This window comes from Miscanthus floridulus, chromosome 9, assembly GCF_019320115.1.
Source record: "Miscanthus floridulus cultivar M001 chromosome 9, ASM1932011v1, whole genome shotgun sequence".
NCBI classification, from domain to species: domain Eukaryota; kingdom Viridiplantae; phylum Streptophyta; class Magnoliopsida; order Poales; family Poaceae; genus Miscanthus; species Miscanthus floridulus.
The window spans coordinates 106,382,947-106,403,556 of record NC_089588.1 but is presented as its reverse complement, the minus strand read 5'-3'; the positions used below and the strand labels follow the sequence as shown (position 1 = coordinate 106,403,556).

Below are 20,610 nucleotides of genomic sequence, written 5' to 3'. Positions count from 1 at the left end.
GGATCCGATTTGATAAGTACGGAGCCAACTGAATCAATAATTATGCTATTGTTTTACAATATTGCTGCAAAATTGGCTTGTCCTGCATTGACCCTATTTCATGCTAGCATATATAAGTAAAGATGCTGAAGGCATTTCCATGCTATATATGCTTAACTAGAGCTGATAGAGTTTGTGTGAGAGGGACAGGGGGAGGGAGAGAGATCAGAGCATATTTCCAAAATTCCAATTATGTATAGTACTACACTGCAGAGGTTCCAAAGATCCGAGGCAGACATGCTAGTATTATTGTATTATATGTCACTACCAGATCGAAGTCTGTCGTAGGATTGGGAAGCATCAGGATTGTTTGTATGTGACTATTCCATTAAGAGGTAGCTGCACACCAAGCCCTGAGATGCTGGAAGGCATAGCAGGCAGTCCATTTGGATCTGCAGCGTGAACACACTGCTAGCAGTGACTTATTACCTCGGTCAACAACTCAACGAGCCAAGCACCATTTGAGTTACAGCAGCAAGCGCAGGAGTCATAATCTGCAACTCTCGAGGTGCGACCATTGTTGTGACTTGGATATGCAAACTGCTGGGCAGAAGATATCAACATGATATGTGGGTCTACCTCTGGCACATCACATCAGCATACCGACACTAAGTTCATATATCTCAATCTGTCAGCATGACAGTAGTGCATCCCCGATGGCATGAATTATTAAATTTAAAGTAAAAAACATTGTTGCCCCCTTCACTTTAAGAGGGTTGAAATTGTATTTTGGGGCCATAAGATATGTTATTGACTACCTATCCATTCAGGTACCCAATATGCTCGATTCGGGTCCGTAGTGATGGGGCTGCCCACTACTGCTGGTTCTAGACCCAGTAGTGATAATGATAAGTGGTAAAAAATCAGAAAATATGTGTTTTCCAAGATTTGAAGAAATCAGCATTCTCGTTCTCTCGAGCGTCCGTACCAGCTAATTTATGTGACGCATGTGCCTATACGACTAATGCTATTATTTTCACTACACATTTTCAAATTTTATATTGTATATTTGACGCTCTAAATGATCACAAATGGAAAGGTTGTTAATAGGAAAGTTGTAGATATTGTCGATTTCTACAACTTTGGTGTTGGCTCTGTCTCCGTTCGACATTGTTAACCATTTCAAATCTGATCCAATAACATATATTGAATATTTGGACTTGTAAAATTTCTCAAATTAAGAAGTAATCAAATACAAAGTTTTAAATAATTTTGAGCTCTACTATTTCTCAAAGTTTTTGTTTGAAAAAATAAGTGGGTCCCACCGTGCCGCTTACATTGGCTCCCGCGCCCAGCTTACATTGAGCTCGCGCGCAAATTTGGGCTTGGCCCGCGTGTACATTGAGCTCGCTGCCCTCTCCCTCTTAAAGATTGAACTTAAATTAGGTTTCCAAAAAAATTCTTTTTCTTTGTATATTTAATTTATGCATGAAAATTATTCATAAAATATGAAAAGGTTTCAAAATATTTCCAACATGGTGTTTCGCAACAAGTAAAAAATGCACGACAAAACTCATGAGTATAAATGCCTGGCCAAAATCCTAATATCCACAATTACTCACTCATAAATCTCAGTGGTAGTTTTATATGAGCAGAAAATAAACTCATAAATAATGAAAATTAATATTAATCAACTTAAAACTCAACTAAAAGCTTAAACTGGTGCGCTGACATTAAATATTAAGGGACTCTTAAATACTGAGAATTAGTTAAACTCAAAACAACCATTAAGGCGAATTGGCTCAGTAGGGGCCCAGAACTGTGCCTCCAGCGCGCAGCCTTTAGGAGCCCGCGCGGCTTTCCCCTTTGAGGCCCAGCAGCGGCCCAAGGACCAAACCCTAATGCCACACGATCTCAACCGTTAATTTTCATCTCACGGCCACCATCCAACCAGAGTTCATATAAAAACGAAAGAAAACCCTAAAGGGCAAGTAACTGACTTCTCACTCTCTTCTCTCCTTTCCTTGCTCTTTCACGCACACAGCTCGGCTCGCCACCTGACGGTGTGGGCGTGTGGCACCGCGGCGCTCGGCTCGCCGGTGCATGCGTGCGGCAAAGCTGCGCGTGGCTCCGTCAAGCCCGGCACCGGGTGCCCTTATGCCGGTGTAGGAGCACCAGCGGCAGGTGGCCGGACTAATGGCCACCAGTGGCGGCGCTTAGCAACCTCAAGCCACGGCGGCACCTCAGGCCGCGTGGCTCGTGGTCGCGAACCCTGCAAAACACGCGGGCGGGTGCTGCCGTCAAGCGCGCAGGTGGCTGGAGCCTGACGCGCAAGCGCGTGGCCGTGGTCCCGATGCGTGGCTTGGCCATGAAAAGCGGGCAAAACTCATGCCTCGCACGGTTCTTTGCATCTTAGGTTCGTATTAGTTTGATCCCCTCTTGTGTGCTGTGCCGAAGGGGATTCGTCATCAATTTGATGGGATCTATTAACCCATGACTGATTTGAGTATGCTTTGCTTATGCAGATTTGGGGAAACTTTTTGGGGATTTTTCTTAGGATCTCAATCTTCGCCCAAATCCTCTTCTTCTGTTTGCTGTTGTCGGGATCGAAATCAGGGGAAAGTAACCCTTTACTTTTTGGTGATAAATTTAGTGTTACAATGTGCCACGAATGTTATTTTCAACATGGTATACACGTTTTGTTGGTCGATTTCTAGACTACCATGTTACATTCGACTATGATTTTTTGTTTGAATGTAGGCAAAGCAATTTAACTATTGTAATTCCTAAAACCTCGGTCCAACATGGTAGGGAAAAAGGTGAAATGCTTGTCTTGTTTGCTGTCCACCAGAATTATACTGCAGTTGAAGAACCTTAATGAGCAGCATTATCTGGGTGCCTAGAATCATGGTTCGAAAGGTGTTTTCAGGATTACCTGTACTGATGAACAAAAAACATTAATCAAATTAAAAATAAGTGTATTCACGCCTAACTAATGTTTCAGCCAGTTTATATGAGTTACATCAGTTACTTTACGACAAGTATTTTTCTTTTTCCTAGATAGATATTTCTGCCTCAGTGGATTAGAAAATTTTCCCATAACAAGAAGCAGTTTTCTTTGTAATCTTAGTTCCACAAGCATTGTGTAATCTGTACTCACAATAATGCTATTTTACGCAGGCCGTACTGAAGATCATTAAGCACTGTGAGGAGTTTGCGCCTGCTCTAGTTACAGGTCAATTGCTTGGTTTGGATGTTGGTAGTGTTCTGGAAGTGACCAACTCTTTTCCCTTCCTTGTGAGTCCTCACTCCTTAACATTCTTAGCAGCTCAGTACTGAATATGTATTCTTCTGCCATGAAGGTCTTCCAGGGTAGTTGTTCTTTTAAATTTCATAGGCTAATGGCTACCTTACTATTTTTACTGCAGATCAGAAAAGAGGATGATGAAGCAGATGCAGATGGTGCCAATTATCAGCTCTAGATGATGAGGTGTTTGATGGAAGTTAATGTTGACAATAATACTATTGGATGGTAATTGTAGAAAGCAAAATAGTCTATTTCGAGGTTATATCCCTAGTGCAAATTATATATGACTGATTATGTATTGCCGATATGGTACATGTGCAAATTATGTATGACTGATTATGTATTACCTTAAGCTTCAATCTGGGTATGATATGTGTTACATGTTTTCTCATTGTATTTATTTTTTTGGAGGTATATTTATAGTGTCCTGTTGAACAATCTGTCGCTATAAATACATTGACTATTGGATGATCTGTTGGTACATGCTTGGTAGTAGAGCATCTGTCGCTAAAAAGTAGCAATAGACTATCTGTCATTATAAATATTCAAGCAGCAGAATATCTGTCGGTAAAAGTACTGTCTGTCACTAAAGATTTTTAGCGATAGGATTTACAACGTCTGTATAAGTCTATCGCTATAACTTTTTAGCGACAGATCATCTATCGCTGTATCTGCTTTTAGCATTAGATCGTTCATCGCTAATCTTGGTGTTGTGGTGTAGTGAGTCCAACCACTTAGATGAGATTATAGAGAATGTAAGATGTGTCCCATGTCTCTTAGGATTGGAACCAGTGAACCCAAATCTCTTGTTTAGGGTTCATCCCAGCTTGTCTGCAAAGAAACTTGTGACTATATAACCATGGCAGTTGTTTCAATTTCAAATGAATTAGCAGTGACACCATCGCTGCCAGATAAGCAAGCGACACTAATGGTGCGGACATGATATTTTTTTGTAGTAGTAATGAAAAGATAATCAATATTTATTTCTTGTTTTTACTCAATTTATCCATCCAATATTTCTTACTTATGTACTACAAGAGTCTATACCTTGCTAGACTTCAGATTGATGGGTTTGTATACATGATTACGAATGGTACAAACAACTCATTACAAGGTGTACTCTGTTTTCCTGCACAACACAGGTAACCCATACCATGTGCCTTAATAAGGTACACCATTCGTCCTAAATTATAAGTCATTCTAATTTTCTTAAAGAGTCAAAGCATCTTAAGTTTGACCAAATTTATATACTAAACTAATAACATTTATGATACTAAATAAGTATGATTACATTCCTCATTCATTATATTTTCATATAATATATATTGGATTTCATAAATCTTTGTAGTTCTCTCTATAATTTTGGTCAAACTTAAGATGTTTTGACTCTCCAATAAAGTTGAAACGAATTATAATTTGGAATGGAGGGAGTAGTACTAGAAGATCAATGAAGGGCGAACAATAGAGGTGCTAGCCTATACATATATATAATGCTACACAACCTATCTGTAATATTTTCACCTCAGAAATATAGCATAGAAATTTTGTGGTAGAATTAGAAGTTGCCTTGTTTCTATAAGGTCATAGGCTTGGGATGAATCAAGAAATTTCTTTGGATAGTGTTCGACCCTTCCTCAGATTAGACTGAGCAAGTGAAGATTTTTAATCTCAATGATTAATTTTGTTGTGTCAAATCCGGCCACTGCCAGCATGTATGTCCAAGCATGCTCATGTTTTTCTGTCGGGTTGTTGAAACCGACACTTTAATCATAATTTTTTTGTGTGTATCACAAAAAACCGACAGAAAAAATCATCACCCACAACGCAACTCCGGTTTCCAGCAGTGGTTGCATGGGCTGCAGGGGATCGGCCACAGTGGGAGAATCACATAAAGCCCTTGCCTTGCCCACCACCCTTGCTGCTGCACCACAGCGAAGGTTATGGCTTCCCGTTTGCTAGTAGTTTGCAGCAAGGTGGCTGAAGCTTTGCCGTTCTACCTGCCACGCCCACGGACACTGCAGCCTGCACAAGACACAATCGTGCATGCTCATTCCGTGATATGCTAGTCATGTACATGTAGTAGTATCCACATGTAGCTCATGTAGAGAAACTATTACACGTCTTGTTATTCAGAGATGATGTGGAAAAAATTACTCCATATATGTCGCTTTGCAACTTACAAACTCTTCTGTTTAGGTAGGGCATATTGCTCCATATATATGGTTGTACAATAATTGTGAAGGAACGGGTACTAGATGGATACCTTTATGTCATCGTGATTAAAGAAACTTAATTAAGACTGTTGCAAAAAGAGACCAATTGTATATAGTTCTTTACATCATTTTGTCTTCAACATTCTGTTTTATGAGGGTCAAAAGTTCTCCATGAAAGTCACGAGTAGGATTGGGTTGCATCAAGAAATTGGGTTTGTGACTGATGAGAAACTGCAGTAGCAGCGGCATAGGACATGGGGAGCAAGAGGGGACAAACACTCCCACACCACTCGTTTTGTCCTCTGGTTTACAAACTTCCTCATCATTCTTGCGATCCATGCCCTCAAAGTTCTTGATGAAGCAGTTGATGGTGTGCTCCCTGGCATGGAGGAGCTAGCTCAGTTCCAGATATATGTCCTAAAACTGACGTCATTGGAGGCGCCTAGGCTCATAGTATCAGTAATGAAGATCATGGTTCCAAACATAGCACCTCCTTTTATACGAAGTGAGAACAAAAGTGTAAGAGAGATGCTATTATGCAGGTCCGTTCCGCATGAGGAGTGGGCTATGTAAGCAGATTTTGGACGCGTGCTGTTACAATTTGGGTAAACCATCAACATAGTTGGTGTTTGGCATTCGGGTTACAGAGAGGGAGAAGGTTGATATTGGAAAGGAAGAAGAGATTTTTGTGGGTATTTATATGTAGGATGATGTGAATTGTAAGGTTGGTTTTGCTGTAGAATATATTTGGAGGAAAAGTAGGAGTGTTAGGACTTGTCTCCGTTCCCTAACGATTGCTTTTCCTGAGGTCCTGTCACCTGTGATTTTCCTTTAGGCCTTGTTTAGATTGAAAAAAATTTCAAACCGATGAATAGTAGCACTTTCGTCTTATTTGGTAAATATTGTCCAATTGTGGACCAACTAAGCTCAAAAGATTCATCTCGTGATTTCCAACTAAACTGTGCAATTAGTTATTTTTTTTACCTACATTTAATGCTCCATGCAAACGGCTAAAAATTGATGTGATGGAGAGAGAGTGAAAAAACTTGGAATTTTGAGTGTATCTAAACAAGGCCTTAGGCCTTGTTTAGATTGAAGAAAATTTCAACCCGATGAATAGTAGCACTTTTGTCTTATTTGGTAAATATTGTCCAATCGTGGACCAACTAAGTTCAAAAGATTCATCTCGTGATTTCCAACTAAACTGTGCAATTAGTTTTTTTTTTTACCTACATTTAATGCTCCATGCAAGTGGCTAAAAATTGATGTGATGGAGAGAGAGTGAAAAAACTTGGAATTTTGGGTAATCTAAACAAGGCCTTAGTATTGCTTCTTCATCTTTATATGTACTTGTGCTGTCAGATTCCTTCGGTCACATCCGCCTGGTCCTCTCAATATATTCTATCCTATGCTGTGTCTAGCATTGACAAGCGGTGGTCCGGTGGTACGGGTTGTGTGGAATTAGGTACAGTTTAGTTCTCAAAATTTTACAAAATTTTTTAAGATTTCTCGTCACATCGAATCTTTAGACGCATGTATGAAACATTAAATATAAATAAAAAATAAAACTAATTACATAGTTTAGACGAAATTCACGAGACGAATCTTTTAAGCCTAATTAGACTATGATTGGACACTAATTGCCAAATAACAACGAAAATACTACCGTACCATTTCCAAAAAAATTCCCCAACTAAACAAGGCCCCGTGGAAAAATGCTGAGACTTGCCATAGGTGACTGTGTGCTGGCTGCTCGGGTAAAACATTTTTTTTCTTTTTCAGACACAGTTTAATAATTGTTTTTTTATTTTAAAAAACAAATTTTCCAGGAGGATGGATATCCAATTTCAGAGTTGGTTGACTTAATAAAAGCGCCCCAAAAAATGATTTTCAGGTTTTCAAACCATTACAATAAATATCTCATGTTTGTAATTGATGGCAAATTAAAAACTGTTCTTGAAATCGATTTTGACTCTGTAAAAAATATCTTTTGCTCTGTGCTGTAAGATGCATCCATCTCGTGCAATCCGAGTTCATGGAGGTATCCGAGTGCAAGCGCTACAGCAGATTTGACAACTTCACATGCACACACCGAGTTAGGGTGCGTTTAGATCCAAAAATTTTTGGATTTTGGCTCACTGTAGCATTTCGTTTGTATTTGGTAATTAGTGTCTAATTATGGACTAATTAGGTTCAAAAGTTTCGTCTCGCGATTTCTCGACCAACTGTGTAATTAGTTTTTTTTTTCGTCTACATTTAGTACTCCATGCATGTGCCGCAAGATTCGATGTGACAGTTACTATGCAAAATTTTTTGGCAACTAAACGGGGCCTAGCTTTACCCTGCTAGGCCTTGTTTAGATTGCAAAGTTTTTCACTCTCTCTTCATCACATCAAATCTTTAGACACGTACATGGAGTATTAAATGTAGATAAAAAAATAACTAATTACATAGTTTAATTATAAATTACGAGACGAATCTTTTGAGCCTAGTTACATCATGATTGGACAATAATTATTAAAAACAAATAAAAATATTACGATGCCAAATACTAATTTCTAACCTCAATCTAAATAAGGCCCAGTAATCTGGGCAAATTTCTTGGTTGATGCCGATGTGCTGAATCATATCACGTACGACTAACAACAGGGAAATGATAAGGACTGGTGTGCTGCATTCCACCCATAGATTTTAGCCTACTATGTACTGTCCGCAATTAAGGCATACATGGCAGTTGCAGTGGACCTGCGATCTTCCACTGGCCAACCAATAGCCCTGATAAGGACTGGTGTGCTTCATTTCGTTTTGCAGAACCAAAAATGAAATAAGGCTGTGTTTAGTTTCCAAAAAATTTCTCAAAAAGTGCTACAGTAGCCATTATATCGAATCTTGCGATACGTGCATAGAGCATTAAATATAGACAAAAAAAAATTAATTGCACAATTTGGTTGAAAATCACGAGATGAACGTTTTGAGCCCAATTAGTCCATGATTGAACACTAATTACCAAATAAAAATAAAAGTGCTATAATAACCAAATTCCTAAATTTCACGAAGTAAACACAGCCTAAAGAAGGACAGATGCATGCACCTGTCGCCAAGAGACTAAGGGGGTGTTTGGTTCCATGGACTAAATTTTAGTCCATGTCACATCAGACGTTCGGATGCTATTTAGGAGAACTAAATATGAGTTAATTATAAAACTTATTACATAGATGGAGACTAATTTACGAGACGAATTTATTAAGCCTAATTAATCCGCCATTAGCACGTATTTACTGTAGCACCACATTGTCAAATCATGGACTAATTAGACTTAAAAAATTCATCTCGCAAATTAGCCACAATCTGTGCAATTAGTTATTTTTCCGTCTATATTTAATACTTCATACATATGTCCAAACATCCGATGTAACGAGAACTAAAATTTTTCTCCAAGAACCAAACACCCCCTAGTTAGAAAGTTCTGCTCCGTACGTGTGTGACAACAACATCTCTAACTTCGAGGCCACGTGCGTGATGCATGCGTAAAGTGGAGTAGGTCACCAGGACTATTATATACCATTTACGCAAATCTGAGTCAAATTCAACCAAACAGTTTAAATATTACTTAAAAAATAATAATTTAGGTCTCATTTGACATAGCTCAGCTTCACTAGTAAAACTGTTATTTTTTGTTTTCAGCTTATTGAATAGCTCTCGATGCCGTTTGGCAAAACAGCTTCATGTCATCGAAAAAAGCTCGGCCCCGTAGAGGTGAGTAAAGAACATGCACCGACGTTATTCCATGATGTGCAGTCCAACTTGTTCAGCAGCGTGTATTTGGCTTATAAGCCTTGGCTTATCAGTCAACGAATAATATTTTTCTCTCACACCAAACCAGTCAACAGAACTTTCAGCCATGGCTTATAAACCAATCTAGACGAAACAAAAAGGCTACTCAGGACTCATGACTTCTGGAGCACACGAGAATCTCTCTGGTGCCAGTGCAGAGTGGGTCCCCCTCACGGCAGCGCCAGCGGCGGCCGCACGCCTAGCAGTCTGAGCCCCCAGCAAGCTGTGTCCGCAGCAGCAGCACCTCGGGCAGGCGGCGCGTCCCCGGCGGCTGCGTCCCGGGCGGCCACGCCCCACGCCCCCGACGAGCCGCGCGTCCCTGGCCACTGCGCCCCCGGTGGCCACGCTCGTGGCAGCCGTGCCCTGGGCTTGGCTGCGAGTCCCCGACCATGCCCCCAGCAAGCCGCATCCGCATCCGCACCATCCCTGGCGGCGCCCTTCTTACGCATCTTCTTCATTTCTTGTCTGTGCGTGGCTCCTGCGCCCCTGGTTGTCGCGCCCCGGCCGCTGTGCTCTCGGCAAGCCGCTCCATGGCAACCGCTCCTCCGACGGTATGAGCCCCCAGCGGTCATGCCCCTGTGGGCTGCACCACGGTGGGCCGCGCCCCAGCAACCCGCACCCCCGCGTCCTTGCCCTGGCAGCTGTGTCTCCGGCGGTCTGCACCCGCGCCCCAGCGACCAGCGACCGAGCGTGCGTGGGCAGATGTGACATCCGTACACAATGGGGCCCACTTAAAGGAGGGATGAAGCTGAGATAAGCTACTATTTTCACCTTCATCCTAACCGATGTCTTTAGTGAGAGGAGGAGAAAAACAAATTTGTACAAGAAAAACAGCTCGATCTGTGCCAAACAGATAGTAAGTCATTTTTTGTTCCAACGTTGATGCGTATGTGATGGACAAGTGAGGTTTTTTTGTTTTGGAACTTGCCCACTGCCTGACTTCGCAGGTGCTAGTAGGTGGTGCTTTTTTTTCCAATAATACTAGGTTATGTGCCAGTCGATAGGGAGATTTTTTGTTTTGGAACTTGCCCACTGCCTGATTTCGCAGGTGCTAGTAGGTGGTGCTTTTTTTCCCAATAATACTAGGTTATGTGCCAGTCGATAGGGAGATATTTGTGTTGACTTTGTTAATCTCGTGACGTGTTCGACTGTGAGTCTAGTATTTGAGAGGTGCTCGTAAAGATAAGATGTGTGTATCTAGATTTATAGGGATTGAAATAAAAGGAACCCAGCCTCAGCCATATATATATATATATATACACACACACACACTCCAACTCCACCTGATATCAGCATTGTAGACTCGAAAATTGAGTCTCCTTTTCCTACCCTTCCATCCGCAGGTTAGTCGATCCAAGTGTATCTCTTGCTTATTAATACAATTAACATTCCTATGCATCTTGAAGAAGGTTTTGCGACCTTGCTAGCTTCTTTCATTCATATAAAAGCTCTGCAAGTTTTTTTGCGATTTCATTTCTGTTGTTCTATCTTATTTCTGTGTTGTAATCATATCCCCTCTCGTGATCTGTATCTCTTTTACGATCCCCTGCTAGCTATCTAGAACAATGCAAGAAACAAAAGAAAGGCTTCTTTGGTCTAGCCAATCTACAAAACGTGGGCAAGCTTTTGCTCCGATATGATATAGGAGTATCAGATTAAACCGAGTCACCTTATTTGTTCCAAAAAGGAATCACTACTGGATTCAGGCGCTTTGCCGAGTGCCTAAGGCTACTTTGCCCTCGGCAAAGCCTTTGCCGAGTGCAGCACTCGGCAAAGAGCCTCCGATAAAAAATCCGTCGGCAAAGAATTATTTGCCGAGTGCCTTTTATTAAGCACTCGGCAAAGTCTTTGCCGAGTGCCCGACACTCGGCAAAGTTAAAACCGAAAAAACCCGAAAAAATGGGAAAAAATGGAAAAAAAATGGATTTTTTTTTAATCGGTGGAGGCCCCCACCGGCCAGCGCCCGCCCATCTCCGGCATTTTTCGTGTAAATTTCGCAGCAACACAACCGACGGGATTCGAACCCACGACCCCCCTGCACGTGAACCTCCTTTACCACTACACCATACTATCACTTGTGTCTGGATTCCGTTTTAGTTCCCAACATATTATACTAAACCGAGTGTAAATTGCTTGTTTGAGGCACTAAACGAATTCAAATAAAAAAGTTATAAACTACAAAGTTTCATAACTTTTCGAGATCTACACTTTTAGTTTAGGAAGTTTTCCATCCAAGGTCGTTTATAAAATTTGAATTTCAAAATTTTGAAATTCAAACGCAGTTTTGCATGACAAGATGATTTCAAATCAAAAAGTTGCCAACTACAATGTTTCATAACTTTTCGAGATTTACAGAGTTTATTTTGGTTGTTTTTCCATCCGAGGTGGTTTGAAAAGTTCGAATTTTAAATTTTTGAAATTCAAACACAGTTTTGCATGACAAGATGATTTCAAATAAAAAAGTTGCCAACTACAATGTTTCATAACTTTTTGAGATCTACAGAGTTTATTTTGGTTGTTTTTCCATCCGAGGTAGTTTGAAAAGTTCGAATTTTAAAATTTTGAAATTCAAACACAATTTTGCATGACAAGATGATTTCAAATTAAAAAGTTGCCAATTACAAAGTTTCATAACTTTTCGAGATATACAAAGTTTATTTTGGTTGTTTAGTCATCTGTTCATCCGACATGGTCGTTCTAACATTATTCACAAATCTTATATATCTCTCTTGTAGTTTCATAAACTACAAGAGAGATATGTTAGATTTATGAACAAATTTACTTTCACTTTGTCATATGAAGAAAAGACCAAAACAAACATTGTACATCTTGATGAGTTATACAACTTTGTAGTTGAAAACTTTTTCATTTGAATTAATTTACTGCTTCAAAATGTGCTTTGAAATTTTCTTTGCCGAGTGTAAAAAAAACACTCGGCAAAGAGCTTCTTTGCCGAGTGTAAAAAAAAACACTTGGCAAAGAAGCTTCTTTGCCGAGTGTCAAAAAAAAAACCGAGTGTCAAAGAGCTTCTTTGCCGAGTGTAAAAAAAAACACTCGGCAAAGAAGCTCTTTGCCGAGTGTCAAAAAAAAAACACTCGACAAAGAAGCTCTTCGCCGAGTGCCCGAAAAATAACACTCGGCAAACCACTTGACATTCGGCAAAGAGCCGGTCTCCGGTAGTAAATGATGAACACTACGCACCATCTTGAATAATTCTGGTGCCCTTCACACCGTCCCCCCTCTTCCCTGCTATCCTCCTCTGGTCTCACTCGACCATGCAACTTGTAGATCATCAAAACTACAGCAGCGACAGATGAACCATGACTTCTCTCTCTCCACTACATTCTTTTTAGATAACAAAACTAGTATTGACGTCATCACTGACCAAATCTAAAAATGAAACGCCATCTATTGGCTGCAAGGAAGTCATACAAGACCTATACAAGAGTTTTAGCTTCATCCTATCCTATCCTAAACTCTTATAAAGCAAAACCCCACTAGCAATTTTTCTCCATCCACAGCTCTCCACGTCATCGTTCCCTCCTGGCCCACGTATCCACCTCCACCAGCAATCACTAATTTTTCCATTGACTCAACCCAGCACACGAGATGTCCGATCGTCTCTAGCCCTACCTCTTCCTGTTCCCAACAAATCCATCGATGAGCATTAAGGCTTACGAAACTGACGTCACCAGTCTCTTTCTCTCCCACCAGCAACTATAGAAATCCTTTAGAAACCGTTGGAGTGTGTGTATTGTTCTAACCAAGGAGCAAAGATAGGAGAGGTGGGTCTCTTCATTTTCCTCAAGGTGTTCATATAAATCTCTTGCATCGTTGTGCGGCAACTCATTCCCTTGCCACGCCTCCAGGAAAAGTAGCGCTCATAGCTAAGCCCTCCAAGGTGCTGCCTCGGCCCGGCAGCGGCATGGAAGCCTCCATTGATCTCTATAGCCATGGCGCCATACCCGCATGCTCCGCGGCCATGGTGAGTCTACTCCCTCTTCCCATGCTGCACGTAGCTGCTCGCTCCCGGCAGCGCATCGGTGGCGACGGAGTCCAGCAGGCAGTGGAAAAGCAATAATGGAGATGGAGCCGAGTGGTAGAGAGAGGGAGTAGACTGACTTGCTTACCTTCCTTAGCACACACTGTGCTGTCCATCTCGCTGTTGTTAAAATCTGCTAGCCGGGGTAATTTTAATCTGCTAGCTGGGGTAGGTACGGAAAGGCGTGTGTGTGTCCCCTGTGTTTAGGCCCCACCTGCAGCGGTGCCGTTTGCAAGTGTAAGCGCAGTGTTCTTTTTCGCGACCGTGCCATAGCGGTAAGCAGTATACTTAGGTTATCCTCGACATTTCCTTTGAGTACTTGGCAGCAATGAGTATGAATAGTGCGCTCTCGCTCTCAAACAAATTCAGGTTATTAACAGTAGAGAATTTCTCCAAATTTTATATTCTACTAAGTACAAGCTTATTAATATTCTGATACATGTGGTCCGTGCTTACTCTATTATCTACTATTCATACAGGTGGCAATCTTCTCTTTGTTATGTAACTTTTCTATTAAACCGTGCAATTTATACTATTTCACTAGAGGCTACTACCAATACTTTTTGTTTCTGATTCTCACTAAGTGCCAACTCATTTTAAGTATAATTACTATTTTCAATATATCTATATACAGGGCATATGGACATCATAATATTGTTTGACTATTACGTTTTGTTTGACCATTACGCTTTACCTATCACCATTTTTTATTAGGTTCTTCTGTAACGCAACAATTTTATTTGTAAGAAAATCCTGTTGTAACATGCTGGGTGTCGCATGCATGCTGGCTATCCCGAAGCAACGTGCGGAATATATTTCTAAGAGTATCCCGCAGCAACGCGCGCGGTATACTTCTAGTTTGTTAAAAAAACAACAACATCATTTCTTGAGAGGATAATGCCCGCAAACAGCGCCCGCCCCAATCAATAGCTTACATAACCAATCAGCATATGCAAATTTTCCATGTTTTAGAATTTGTCTTATATGATTACATGATACTTGTTGCAAGCATGCATGTAGTCACGTGTATCTTTCTAGGTTGTTTCTTATTTATTTTTAGTGCACCTGTACTCAATTAATGTTGTACTGATCTAACATAATTTCTAGAAATTAAATTTCACAAGAGAATTGTTTCTCTAAGAAGAAAAATTGTCAAGAGAATGCTTTTTTGGTCATCTTTTCTATGGCTCTTGAGTTAATAAAATTTATTGACTTTGATACACTTGTCTTTGTAATGTGACAATAATATAGCGCGACAAATAATCTTTCATTCTATTCCTTTTGTAATAAAAGAAACATAAATATTCGATCTTGATCTTGAGTGGTACCATAGATAAGGAATGGATACTCAAGCTAATGAGCCCATACAAGACTTGCTATTGGACGATATCATAGGGGATCCAATTAGCCTTAAGCTATCCATATTGGAAACCATCACAAAACACTTTTCTAAGGAGCAGATTATTGGAAGTGGCGCATATGGGATAGTTTACAAGGTAAGCAAAATATTATTCTAAAAAAGGGTAAGTAAAATATCTATTACTATATATAATTCTTGATTTTGTAAGTGCGTTGAAGCATTCCAAAACTTATCATATCTAGGTTAACTAATTAATAAGGAAGTCCATGTTACTCATTTCAAGAACGAATCTGATCCATGAATCTAATAATAAATCTTTTTAATTTTTATTTGAGATATTCAAGACTATTTTTCATAGGTAAATATGGTAGTTGTAGCCTATAGGCTACGTCCAGCAGCCCTTTTTGAGTTTCAAATATATGTTTAAAATTCACCAAATTTATATCATTCTTCAAATTTTTTAAACCTACAATTGTCATGACTTTTATGTTCCCAAACTTATGTTTTGAGAGTTTTGGATGGTCAAAGTTCTCACAAGTTTGACAAGATCATGTCCAAAATGTCAAGTAGCTATAACTTGAATGAGTACATCACCACTGGGCCTTTTCTATGTTAGGTATTGGCAACTGTGCTTAAATATTTGAATTGTAAATTCAGCTCTAGTTTATTTAAAGCCAATATAATCTATTCTTACAGGGAAACCACCAAATTGAATGACCAATTCTTTCAGCATTCATAGCTAGATTATTTCTCTTTTGTAGCCATGGTATGGACGTTTTGTACTATGATTTAGACAGATGGCCGTGGAATATTATTACATAATAATTTGGTAGGGTGGTTGAAAATACACAAGGAGTGCTTGGAGATGGTTTTGTTGCAGTCAAGAAGTTATACTCACATCATGTAATCGAGGACAAACCATTTGAACGCGAGGTTGATTGTCTGATGAGATTAATTAGGCACCACAATATAGTCTGGTTTGTTGGATACTGTGCTGAAACACGCGTGGAGGTGGTGCGGCAAGGAGTGAAAAATATTTTTGCTGAAGCAAGAGAAAAGTTGCTTTGCTTCGAGTACTTGCATAATGGAAGCCTTCACAGCTATGTTACTGGTATGATTGTGGAACAATAAACATATATGTGATCTAGATGCTCGGAATGGATTTTTTTCCTAAGTACTCCATCCTATGTACTTTTAAACACAAATATGCAAGTATGATATTATGATGTAAATGCTTTTTTAGACTAGATATCTTAAAACATTTTGGTGGTCAAAGTCACAAGTCTCTGACTAGATTTTGTGCAGTAAAATGTCAAAGATTTAAGACTAGAGGGAGTAAATATATGAAGTACACATGTATTTTGCCATGAGCTGCACCGAAACCATAAGTACATATTCACAAAAAAGAAACCGTAAGTATATATATTGGTAAGTAGGGCATATTCAAGAGCTATTATTCCCTAAAACTGTACAAATAAAATGGAAAAAATCTTCTACCACACCCAACAACATGGTTTATTCTATTCATGTGAAATTATTTAACTAACTGGTTTTGCCTACACCAGTGCACAAATAGGTAATTTTTGCACACTAGGTCGACATTGGAGCTGGAAAACACTGTAGGGATTCCTTTCATATAATGAATTATATGCTTAAACATTGCTGAAGGCTTTTCTACTCCATCCATTCCAAACTATAATACATTTTGGCTTTTCTACTCCATCCATTCCAAACTATAGTACGTTTTGGCTTTTCTAGATACATTGCTTTAAACATGTATAGACATAGTGTATATCTAAATGCATAGCAAAAACTATGTATCTAAAAAAGCCAAAACGTCTTATAATTTACAACAGAGGGAGTATTTCTTATCAATGTGTTACTATGGAATTTATTTAAATACTCTTGGGATTTGTAATCCTAAGATGTTTCGGAAATTCATGCAATAATCCATAAAATTTTAACAAAGAATTCACAGGTATGAAAATTAGAGCATTAATCATATCATTGTGCAAAATTGGAAGAAAAAATATTTTGTACATTGAAGACAAACAAATGCATAATGGTCTTCTCCGTCCTTTTCTCCAGTGTCCTGATGGTAAGTCATGTGTTCCATGTAAAATCGTCCAGTCCAGTGTCTAGTAAATGAAAACATCTACGTGGTATGCTGTAGACCAATTCCTAGAAAAAAGTTGAGTTATCCACGCTCTCATGATTGGAGTAGCATACGAATATGGTACCAATCTGGCAATCTAGCAAGCCACCTTCTGGCTACCATTATTTATATATAGAGTTAAGTCCTTATAATGTGCATGTAGACAAATTATGTTGAATTTGTATCTCACATGTGCTAAATAACAAGGCTGTGGCAATGTAATCATTTTGATACATTCCTGTGAAGTTCCAATATATAAAAAAATTATGTAATTCCTTTATTGATGATCGATCTGAGGATTTGTGTCATTCCTTTACTGTCGTTGATGTAATTGAGTGATATTCATTTTTACTTATACAGCCGAACCTTTGTGGGCTCCAGTGGCAAGTTTGTTACAAAATAATAAAAGGAATTTGTCTGGGTTTGCAATATCTGCATGAGAGGCACATAATTCATCTAGATCTGAAACCAGATAATATATTGCTTGATGATGACATGATGCCAAAAATTTCGGATTTTGGTTTGTCAAAGCTCTTGGATGATGGAAAAACCCGAACAATCACTCAAGAAATACTTGGAACACGGTGACCCAGGCACATAATTTCCCTAAGAGATTCACATTTAATCAGAGATACTATATGTCCATTTGTTTCTTTCTCTCTGGTGTCATCTCTGTTTTGGGCCCCTGTCATGAATTCGTTGGTGTTCATCCATGCAGGGGATACATAGCGCCTGAGTACTTAGACAATGGAGTGATCACAGTTAAGGCAGACATATACAGCTTGGGCGTGATGATCAGACACATGGTGATGGGACGTAATAATCAGGGAGCTACGACTGACGATGTATATTGATGGAGGAATATATATACTACTACGTTTATTCCAAATTATAAGTCATTGTGGTTTTTTTTTTGACACATAGCTTTTACTATGTATCTTGACATAATATATATCTAGGTGCATAGTAAAATCTATATCTCTAGAAAATCCAAAAAGATTTATATATAACTTGGAATGGGGGGAGTACTAATTAACCACCCCCTTTACACAAAAACATAGTTTTGACACCATTGTAATATTGTTTTCAACGTTTTCCTAACAATTCGATACATATGCTGCTAACCAGGTACTGAAAAGTTGGACAATTAGGCTGGAGCTGGAACCATCAGAGATAAGGCGGATGCCATTGGAAATAGAGTACCGGCAAATAGAAGCGTGCATGGAGATATCAGAGAGCTGCACATAGTTTAAACCAGATAAGAGACCAACCATAGCGGATATCCTCAGTCGGCTTGTGAAAACAGAGGCAAAGGACCAGTCTGTTGTTACAGCTACTCCAGCGCTAGGACGGGTACGTACCTGCAATTATGTGTACGCATCCTTTTGTTCAGTCCACTAAAACACTTGATTTGCATGAGCCCATTGTCAGTGTTTCTAATGAACTGCGCTCACCAATCAATATATACATCGAAAAGCTTGAGGTGATGGAAAGGGCGTTTGTGGACTAAAAGTTACACGTACTACTGATCTCTAGTGTGGCCAAAGAACATTGTTCCTTGTTTGCCAGTAGATTCAAAATAGAGGTTTCTATGACAACAATGACCACACAAAGGATTGATGTACTCAATGTTAGAACTAACTTGGGCGCAAAGCGTGAAAACAAATCTGTTCTTAGCCTAGAACATGGTTGCTAACATCAATTGAAAGTGCAAACTGAGTAGATGAACATACCAGAGCTACGTGATGCAATGTATGCCTCTGTGATGGCGTCCATGTACTAACCTTCACCAATCTAAGTAGAATCGCGCTTCCAATCCCCCCGGATTCTGGACTGACCGGTTGTACATATATTATATTAGAGTACTAGTCGGATTTAGGGGCTAAACCCCCTACCTCTTATTTATAGCCTTTGTGGGACTAAGGAGAATTCCTAAATGACTTAGGGCTCCTTTGGTTGCTAGGGGCAGAAATGCAACGTGTGTTTCGATGCCAAAAGGATTTGCCCCAATGCACATGACACCCCTTTCCTCCCAGGTGATAGAAACCCTGCTGGGGACAAATTCACATCAAACTAGGTTAAACAGATTGAGTAGTCATAGGTTAATCTAAATAAAAACAAGTGCCTATTTCATTGGACTCAGTTGTTGGCTGTGGCTGAGGTCATATTCCAACACCCAAATCCTCCTTTAATGGAGAACCAAACATTTTGGTTATATATGTTGAAGCGATTTTGTGTTCCTTTTGTTGCAGATAAGCTCCCTCGCCAAGTTGATGGAGGGCCTGCGGTTGATGGCATCCCAACATCCATCCTCTAGCGGCGATGGGAGTACTAAAGCGTTGGTACTCGGGCCACCTGTGCTGGCGTCGCCAAACAGATCAAGCTCAGGGGACCCAAGCCCTGATCCTGATAAGGTAGATTAACCTTTTCCCCTGTTTCTAGATGCTTAATAATGAATGTCACAGCCATTACTGATAGAGCACTTAATTAATTAACTGCCAGAATTTATCCTGTTTTACGGATGCAGATTTCATGGTTTGATACAAGAAAGAGTGCCAAATGCTACATGCTATCATCGAGATCATTACATATTGAACATGTAGATACCCCCGGCTACTGGAAATGGATCAACCGCTCGGATTCCAGGTCTAATTTGCATTGCACACCTATATATATATGCAACAATAACGTGCCAACAGTACATGCATGTATAAGACCATATACATGCGCACTAACTTACTGTATTTGGACCTGTTTCTCTGTTTATGACAAAAGATTTGCTGAGTGTGCGGAGCTCCTAAAGGTCTACTTCTTGGCGGTGATTGGGGAGATTTTAACCGCAGACCTGTCCCCAGGCACGGCCTACATGGTTTACCTGGTGTACAAGCTGGCCAGCGACACCGGTGGCCTGAGCGGTGCCCAGAAGTCATCGGTCAGGCTCTACGGTGAGAGGACCATCGCCACCACCAGCGTCAGTGTGGATCCTGCAGCATGTACAGCTGATGCGGGCGTGGTTCGGCCTGTGGCCAGACGTACACGACGGCTGGATGGAGCTTAAGCTGGCCGAGTTCGCCCCTGATGACAAGCTGCTGCTGAACGAGAGGGCTGTCATAGTGGACTTCCGCGAGGAGAACATTCGCGTGCCGAAGTGGGGACTCATTGTGGAAGGTATGGAGTTCAGGCCCATGGATTGAAGCTCCCGCCGCCCACTGTGTGTCAAACTGTGATTGGACATTAGTCTTCGCGAGATCGAACACATTTTGTCCATGTTATTGAGGTGGATGCATGACTGCTAATATAATAATGTGGCCTCCTATTGAGGTGGATGTAAGTCTGCAATAATATACTAGCATGATTATATTATTTGGGCTATAATATATGTAACTCCTATTACCGTACCGCCATTTGAGACTTATTTGGATAACAACATTATGTTTAGTGTTGCTTGCATGTTTGGTTTCATGTGTAGGTGCTGGTTTGTGATAACCATCAACTATAAGAGGCATTTCATACTGTGGGCAAATTCCACCATAAGGGCTGTTGGGCTACCCAAGCTCCTTCTCTTTTGTGGACTTGTTCTTGTTCTTCCTTAGGGAGAGTGAGCTAGGTTTCCGGATGAGAAGGGGGTGTTTACTGAAAAAATTCAGCAATTTCTTCTCTATAAAATTAAAAAGCAGGTAGCGCTTTCTCATCCGAACCTTGGTTTCGCCATGCCCCTGA

At 40.1% G+C, this 20,610-nt stretch overlaps 1 long non-coding RNA gene and 1 pseudogene across 1 annotated transcript; both read left to right on the top strand.

Moving 5' to 3' along the window:
* The first annotated feature begins 1,980 nt into the window (after positions 1-1,980).
* On the top strand, positions 1,981-3,742 carry LOC136482557 (uncharacterized). Its single transcript, XR_010765119.1, has 3 exons — positions 1,981-2,395; positions 2,505-3,276; positions 3,408-3,742. It is a non-coding gene; the product is annotated as an uncharacterized lncRNA (long non-coding RNA).
* Positions 3,743-10,608: 6,866 nt separating this feature from the next.
* LOC136484063 (putative F-box protein PP2-B2) lies at positions 10,609-20,322 on the top strand (annotated as a pseudogene).
* The last annotated feature ends 288 nt before the right edge of the window (positions 20,323-20,610 follow it).